The sequence below is a fragment of the Tamandua tetradactyla genome, chromosome 6, assembly GCF_023851605.1.
Source record: "Tamandua tetradactyla isolate mTamTet1 chromosome 6, mTamTet1.pri, whole genome shotgun sequence".
Lineage (NCBI taxonomy): Eukaryota > Metazoa > Chordata > Mammalia > Pilosa > Myrmecophagidae > Tamandua > Tamandua tetradactyla.
In genome coordinates, this window is record NC_135332.1 from 142856811 (window position 1) to 142866042 (window position 9232).

Here is a 9232-nt window from a genome sequence, read left to right on the forward strand (position 1 = left end):
CACAATCACACAGTCACATTTTAAAAGTTATATCATTATACAATCGTCTTCAAGAATCAAGGCTACTGGAACATAGCTCAACAGTTTCAGGTACTTCCCTCTAGTCACTCCAATACACCATAAACTAAAAAGGGATATGTATATAATCTCTTGACTCTGAAATCTCTCAGCCATGGAAACTTTAATTTGTCTCAAAATCTCTCTTGCCCCTTTGGTCAAGAAGGCTTTCTCAATCCCAGGATGCCAGGTCCCAGCGCATCCCAGGAGTCCTGTCCTACATTACCAGGGAGATTTACACCCCTGGGAGTTATGTTCCATGTGGACGGGAGGGCAATGTGTTCACCTGCCCAGTTGGCCACATCTGAGCAACGAATGGGTTCTTTGGGAGTGACTTTTAGGCACAATTTTAAGTAGGTTTAGCCTCTCCTTTGCCAGAATATGTTTCATAGGGGCGAATCCCAAGATTGAGGCTCACCCTGTTGATTTCGTTGTCCCCACTGCTTACAAGAATATCAGAAATTCTACAAATAGAGAAGTTGAATATTTCCTCCTCTCTCCCCAGTCCCCCAAGGGGACGTTGCAAATACTTTTTTATTCTCTACCCAAATTACTTTGGGATATATTAGGGCATCACACTAACCTGTACAAATCAACAAGATCCAATGCCTTATTTAAGATTCCATGAAATTGAATGGAATGATTTCTAAATGTTTTGTTAGTTAATTTTTTTAAATTAATAATAAAAAAAAGATTCCATGCAATTATTGTGTTCAAGATTTCAAAAGTGTTCAAGATTTCAAAAAGAAATACAATTTACCAGAAATGAGTTGTATGCTCTAAAGTGAATTTATTAAGTTACAAATTTACAGTTCTAAGGCCATAAAAATATCCAAACTAAAGCATCCAGGGAAAGATACCTTGACTTAAGAAAGGTTCATGGCTTGGAATACCTCTGTCAGCTGGGAAAGCATGTGGCTTTGGTTTCTGCTAGCCCTTTAGCTCCTAGTTTCAAACAGTTTCCCTAGGGACATTTTCTTTCTGCACCACCAAACATCTCTCTCTGTGTTGGCTCTGAAGCTTTTTCCAAAATGGTTCCCTCTTAAAGGACTCCAGTTTGAGACCCATCTTGAATGGGTGGAGACACATCTCCATGGAAACAACTTAATCAAAAAGATCCCACCTAACAATATTGAATCAGGATTAAAGAACATGGCTTTTCTGGGGTACACCACAGTTTCAAACTGGCACAATGTCATTAGCCATCAGGGAAATGCAAATCAAACCACAATGAGATACCATCTCACATCCACTAGAATGGTTACTACTGGAAAAAAAAAAAAAAAACCCAGAAAATAACAAGTGCTGGTGGTGGGACATATACATTGCTGGTGGGAATGTAAAATGGTGCAGCTGCTGTGAATGACAGCTTAGCATTTCCTTGAAAGTTAACTATGGAATTACCACATGACCTGGTATTTTAGTTTGCAAGCTGCTGGAATGCAATATACCAGAAACAGAAAAGGAGAATTTATTAAGTTGCAAGTTTACATGTTCTAATGCTGTGAAAATGTCCAAATTAAAGCAAGGCTATAAAAATGTCCAATCTAAGGCATCCAGGAAACGATACCCTGGCTCAAGAAGGCCAATAATGTTCACAATTTCTCTCTCAACTGTAAGGGTATATGGTGAACATGGTGGCATTTGCTAGCTTTCTCTCAAGGCTTCTTGTTTCATGAAGCTCTCACAGGGGCGTTTTCCTTCTTCATCTCCAAAGGTCTCTGGCTGCATGAGTTCTAAAGCTTTTTCCAAAATGGGTCCCTCTTAAAAAGCTCCCGTGAAAAAAACCTACCTTAAATGGGTGGTCACACAGCTCCATCGAAACCATCTAATCAAAAGTTACCACCCACAATTGGGTGGGTCACATCTCCATGGAAAAAATTAAAAAGCTCCCACCCAGCAATATTGAACGAGGATTAAATAGCTTTGTTTTTCTGGGGTATACAACAGATTCAAACTGCCACACCCAGCAATTCCACTTCTAGGTATATACCCAAAAGAATTGAAAGCAGGGACTAGAACAGATATTTGCACACCAATGTTCATAGTGACATTATTCACAATTGCCAAATGGTAGAAGCAAGCCAAGTGTCCATCAATGGATGAATGGATAAACAGAATGTAGTATATATATACAATGGATTATCATTTGGCTATAAAAATGAATGACATTCTCAATAGCTGAACAGATATTTACACACCAGTGTTCATAGGGCATTATTCACAATTGTCAAAATGTAGAAGCAAGCCAAGTGTCCATCAATGGATGAATAGATAAACAAAAATGTAGTATATACATACAAGGATTATAATTTGGCTACAATATGGATGAACCTTGAAGACATCATATTGAGTGAAATAACCCAGATGCAAATGGACAGATACTGCCATTTCATGTATGATCTCACTTACATGAAATAAGTAATAAAAGCATATTCATGAAGTCAGAAAGTAGAATACAGTTTACTAGGGGCCAAGTGGGGATGGGAGTGATAATTTAATATTTAATTGGCATGGAGTTTCTGTTTGGGATGATGGAAAATTTTGGTAATGGATGATACTGATGGAAGCACAACTTTGTGCATGTGATTAACACCCTTGAATTATATATTCAGAAAGGGGGGAAAAGGGAAAGTTTAGGTTATATTTAAGTTACTGCACACCCACACACACCATCTGATACAATTTAAATAGTGCTCTAAATTTAATACCATTATAATAATATTGTTTCATGAACTGTAACAAAGGTACTACACTAATAAAAAATGTTAATAATAGGGATCACTGTTTCAGAGAGGGTGGTATATGGGAATCTGTGCTCCTGAATGATGTGTCTGTAAATCTACAATTGCTCTAATGGGGAGGGAAAGTCCAGTCCCTTCTGGGAAATAACATGGGAGTAGTCAGTCCACTTAGCCCCCTTCAATCCTTGGAACACTTTTGTCTCTTGGACATCCCAGTTCCAACACCTCTAGGAGCGTAGGGTTTGGTGAAGGCTTTTAATTCCCCAGGGAACAAAAGCAGCACCACCATCAAGGCTTACTTGCTGTTTAGAGGAGTGGGTCAAGGACGAATAGGAACAAATTCCTCTCACTTTTCTTCATTTTTCCTTACTGCAAGAATCATAACAGAATCTAATATCTCAATGGATTAAACCGTCACATTATCATATTAGGGAGAAATGCCCCTAAAAGCCAGACCGTGGAATCTGTGTATGAGTCAAAAATCACTGATCTCTGGCTTCTATTAGTGAAGTTAATAGGCCAAGTGGTGCCCAGCATGTCAATAATAGAGGGAGAGGCATTTCTACAGGGAAGGGCTATGGAAATGCTCTCATCACACCAGGGGTTCTCAAAGTTCAGATTTCCTTGGTCTACAGGGAAAGTCTGTTGGGACCAGGATATCTGACTTCTAGGTCTGGGACAGATTTGCTCCTAGTATGACCCCATGAAGTTTGTTGGTTGATTGTCTCTAAGAAGTTGCATGAAAGTGAAAAAGGTTTGCCTCCCCCTTTTCCAGCTACTTCTCTAAACTGTGGCTAACATCACCCCAGTCTGTTGCGGGGAATTGTTGTGAAGATCAAGAGAAACATACATGTATTTTTTAACGTAGACAATGTGCTTGTAAATTTGCATTTTGAAAAATTAGAAATGCCCTGGAGTAATCTGCCAACTCCTCTCAGAAAAGAAAGAAATCCTTACTCTGCTCAGAACAAAAAGATCCTTGCTAACCTATGAAAACTCTAACATAATCTTGTAGTGTTATCTAAGAATTTGTAACACATTTTGTAAACTTTCTTTTCTAGAATGACTCCAATTACATGATCTCTGAGCTCTCCCAGCTTGAAAATTCTATATCTGTGATTTAGAATTTATGACATTTATGTCAAAAGGATTTTGAAACAGCACACATTATCATATATTATAACTAGAAGTTCAATGTAAACATTTCTTCTAAGATTTAAGAATACTGGAAGTAAAGAGGCTATGTCATGACCATGCCGCCCAGAGTCACTCACAAAAGGGCATTTTTATAACAAAGCAACATTATTCAGCACTTATGCTGCCATTATAATTCTATGATCTGTCAGTTTGGAATTAAAATAATGGCCAGGCTGACATCCTCCATACTGTCTCTGCCCTAGCTCAGGAAACTGTACAATCTAGTTTTCAAATTCCACAGCTTAAGATGTTAGAACAATGCCTTTAACTGATTTTTTTAGACTTCTCTTTCTCCGGCTCACTTAAAAATTAGCAATAATACCATGTTAATAAATTCAGTTATTCCATGGTTTCATTTTTTGTTTTGCATTTTTGTTATTTATTCTAGCAACCGTGACATTCTTACAAAAGCATAATTTTAATAGTGTTATCTGCTCAGATGCTTTAATTAGCAGTTCTCACATATACAGATTGATAAATCATCTTTGATGTTCATGGAGCCTACAGAAATAAGAGTTATAACCATACAAGAAAATGTAGTTAAATTGAAGCTTGAAAGATATCACATGAAAAGAAGGTGGCTCCTGCCTTAGTGTATTCTAAGTGGACCATAAATAAGCCATCTGCCATAGCCAGATAAAAAAAAAAAAAAGAGTTGCAGAAGGGCAGCCCTGCTAGCTGGCTGGGCTAGAACATGAGGACATCGTCATTGAAGTGAACGGGTAAATGTGCTGGATGAACCATATGAGAAGGTCGTGGAGAGAATACAGAGCAGTAGCAAGAATGTTATACTCTTGGTGTTTGGAAAGAAATGACAACAGATGACAATCACCCATGATGAACTGGTTTCCAGAGGAGTTCTTCTCTAGCAGAGACAGTAAAATGGATGGCAACTCATTCCTTGAGAAAGGATTCCTATTAAATAGCCGGAAACAGCTATCAACCAAAGCCATTATTTGTTCACATCACATCTTTGCATCTTCAGAATTGGAGAAAGAAAGAAGAGGCTGTACTGTGCGCTTGTTCTTTAGTGGTACGTGAGTTGTGCACTGACTCTGCCAATGCTTCTTCTTTGGATTCCAGGGTGTCATCCAATGGATCAGCCATGGAGGAAACAACAGAGATTTTCTTAGCCTGGAAATAATAATAGACCTTCTTTCCAAACACCAAGAGTATAACATTCTTGCTACTGCTCTGTATTCTCTCTACAACCTTCTCATATGGTTCATCCAACACATTTACCCGTTCACTTCAATGACGATGTCCTCTTGTTCTAGCCCAGCCAACTCAGCAGGGCTGCCCTTCTGCCCCTCTCTTTTTTTTTTATTTATGAAACATAACCACATACAAACACAAACATTCTTACCATATGATCATTCCATTCTTGTTATATAATCAATAACTCACAATATCATCACGTAATTGTATATTCACCACCATGATCATTTCTTAGAACATTTGCATCAATTCAGGAAAAGAAATATAAAGAAAACAGAAAAAAATTCCTACACACCATACCCCTGACCCCTCCCTTTCATTGATCACTGGCATTTTAATCTACTAAATTTATCTTAACATAGTTCCCCCATTATTTATTTATTTTTAATCCATATATTCTACTCATCTGTCGATAAGGTAGATAAAAGGAGCATCAGACACAAGGTTTGCTCAATCACACAATCACAGTGTGAAAGCCACATATTATACAATCATCTTCAAGAAGCATGGCTACTGGAGCACAGTTCTACATTTTCAGGCAGTTCCCTCCAGCCTCTCCATTACACCTTAACTAAACAGGTGATATCCATTTAATGATATAACCTCCAGGATAACCTCTTGACTCTGTTTGGAATCTCTCAGCCATTGACACTTTATTTTTTCTCATTTCTCCTTCCCCTTTTGGTCGAGAAGGTTTTCTCAATCCCTTGGTGCTGAGTCCCAGCTCATTCTAGGATTTGTGTCCCACATTGCCAGGAAGGTCCACACCCCTGGGAATCATGTCTCAAGCAGAGAGGGGAAGGACAGTGAGTTTGCTTGTCGTGTTAGCTGAGAGAGAGAGGCCACATCTGAGCAACAGAAGAGGTTCTCTTGGGGGTGACTCTTAGGCCTAATTTGAAGTAGGCTTAGCCTATCCTTTGCGGGGTTAAGTTTCTTATGAACAGACCCCAAGATTGGGGGCTCAGTTTATTGCTTTGGTTGTCACCACTGCTTGTGAGAATATCAAGAATGCTCCACTTGGGGAAGTTGAATTTTCCCCCTTTCTCACCATTCCCCCAAGGGGACTTTTCTCTTTTGACGAATGAGCCTGGTAGATTCTGAGCTGCATTTAAGCAAAAGCTATAACCATTTTCACCTTTAACCAGCCTGCAGAGTTTAAGTTTCTGATCTCCTACTTCCTCTGTATTATCTGGACTTGAGAACTCCAGAGAAGTAGAAGTGGGAACTGGAGCCTCCTTGACAGAACTATTGGCAGTTCTCAACTTTGACAGTAGAGAAATGGAGAAAAATGAGCCAATCTATACATATAGCCTGTCTCTTTGTCTACCACCAACAGTGAACTCTGCTCTCCACCCTCCCTAATCATTTCACCACATGGTCATGATCAAGGGCTTCCACAGACTTGCCATTGACAGCCACTACCAGGTCACTGCTCGTCAGGGCAGCCTTCTCTGCTGGGCTTCCAGAATCTATGTCTTTGATGAGTCAACCTTTCTGTTTCAGGCCTGCACTCAGGTAAAACCATAGCCACTGCTTCCTTTCTTCATCTCTACAACCAGAGGCTTGTGGGGTAGCCATTTCAAACTGGCAGTTTCTCTCTTGAATTTTATCTTCTTCTCACTGTGCTGCTTATAAGTTTCCTTATCTACCAGCAGGAACTTGACATGGCTTCCTGACTTCTTCACCTTTTCAGCCACTTTCTCATGGCTGGCATTTTCTACACTCTCTGTGTTCACTTCAATCAAGGACCATCAGCTAGAATACCTGCTTTCATAGCCACACCTTGAGGTATTATATCAGTCATGTATACTCCCTTTTTCCCATGGACAGTCTTCAGAGAGAAGCCATAGCTCTTTGCCTCCTTCACCAGGTAACAGAGCCAAGGCTGGATCCAAGTCTGCTGTCAACCATTCATCACCAGGGGCAGTTCTCTATCATTGAAACCTGGCACCTTCTGACTTTGACCCAACTCCTTCAAGTCCACTTCAAAACTAGTTAAGTCAACGAATGCCAACTCTTTCTGACCAAACCCACAACCTGTATATCTTCTTCCTTGTTGACAAAGACACTATTAATCTTAGGAACTTTGTCTCCATCCTGGAGGCCAGCCTTCTCTGCTAGGCCACCTTTCTCAACTACCTGGATAGGTGACCATCAGTGTCTGTTCTAGTTTGCTAGCTGTTAGAATGCAATATACCAGAAATAGAATGGCTTTTAAAAAGGGGAATTTAATAAGTTGCTAGTTTACAGTTCTAAGGCCAAGAAAATGTCCCAATTACAAGTCTATAGAAATGTCCCATCAAAGGCATCCAGGGAAAGATACCTTGGTTCAAGAAGGCTGATGAAGTTCAGGGTTTCTCTCTCAGCTGAGAAGGCACAAGGCAAACACAGTCAGAGTTTCTCTCTCATCTGGAAAGGCACATGGTGAACACAGTCAAGGTTCCTCTCTCATCTGAAAGGGCACATGGCGAACACAGCATCATCTGCTAGCTTCTTCTCCTGGCTTCCTGTTTCATGAAGCTCCCTGGGAGGGATTTTCCTTCTTCATTTCCAAAGGTCACTGGCTGGTGGACTCTCTGCTTCATGGTGCTGCAGCATTCTCTGCTCTCTCAGAATCTCTTTCATTCTCCAAAATGTTTCCTCTTTTATAGAACTCCAGAAACTTATCAAGACCCACCCAAATGGGTGGAGACATGTCGTCACCTAATCCAATTTACCAACCACTCTTGATTAAATCATACCTCCAGGGAGATGATCTGACTACAGTTTCAAACATACAGTATTGAATAGGGATTATTCTGCCTTTATGAAATGGGATTTTGATTAAAACATGGTTTTTCTAGGGGACATACATCCTTTCAAGCCAGCACAGTGTCCTTCTTGATTTTCAGGAAGAAGTCATAACTTTTCCCTTCTTGTTTAGACACCTTACATTCTCGGGGTTTGAAAGTACAGTCCATTTCTGAATCTGGAAGTAAGAGATGCTTCTCCATTCACTTGAGAATTCTCTTGCTGCTAGTGAGCAGTAGTCTTAGAACTCACTGGACTTTGAACAAAGATCAGTTTAAAAACTAATGTATTTAACAGGGATGTGTGGTCTGAAATCAAGGGACTTCTGACTTGCTTCCTACTAGCTGGCTGGGGCCTGAGCTGGGAAAGTGGGGAAAACCCTCAGTAAACTCAAATGCACTGGTCCACCTGCCTGACTGCCTGGGGATGCCACTCCTTGCCTGCTCCTCCCAGGGAATCTAGTCCATGTTTTTTAGAAAAAGTAACTTGAAAAGATATTGGAATAATTACTATATAATACGGTAATGATTATAATCAAAGTGTTTTTCAGATACTTTGAAAACACAATAATAATACAATTATAAGGAACCTAAGAGAATTAGTTGACTCTTTCATTCTACAGATGAAGAAACCGGGTTCAGAGGTCTAGGTGAACTGTCCTGCCCAATTTAGTGTTAACTAATTTATAAGCAAGCTTATTGCAAAAAAACAGTCTATTGAAATCTGTTCTAGTTTGCTAGCTCCTGGAATGCAATATACCAGAAATGGAATTGCTTTTAAAAGGGAGAATTTAATGAGTTGCAAGTTTACAGTTCTAAGGCTGAGAAAATGTCCCAATTAAAACAAGTCCATAGAAATGTCCAATCAAAGGCATCCAGGGAAAGATACCTTGGTTCAAGAAGGCCGATGAAGTTCAGGGTCTCTCTCTCAAGTGAGATGGCACATGGCGAACACAGTCAGGGCTTCTCTCTCGGCTGGAAGGGCACATGGCGAATACAGTGTCATCTGCTAGCTTTGTCTCCGGGCTTCCTGTTTCATGAAGCTCCCCGGGAGGCGTTTTCCTTCTTCATCTCCAAAGGTCACTGGCTGGTGGACTCTCTGCTTTGTGGTGCTGCAGCATTCTCTGCTCTCTCTGAATCTCTCTCTCCAAAATGTTTCCTCTTTTATAGGACTTCAGAAACTAATCAAGACCCACTCAAATGGGTGGAGACATGTCATCCCCTAAT

At 40.1% G+C, this 9232-nt stretch overlaps 1 pseudogene; it reads right to left on the reverse strand.

The window, feature by feature from the left end:
* Nucleotides 1-4963: 4963 nt before the first annotated feature.
* Nucleotides 4964-8176, reverse strand: LOC143686397 (Na(+)/H(+) exchange regulatory cofactor NHE-RF3-like; annotated as a pseudogene).
* Between the last annotated feature and the right edge of the window lie 1056 nt (nucleotides 8177-9232).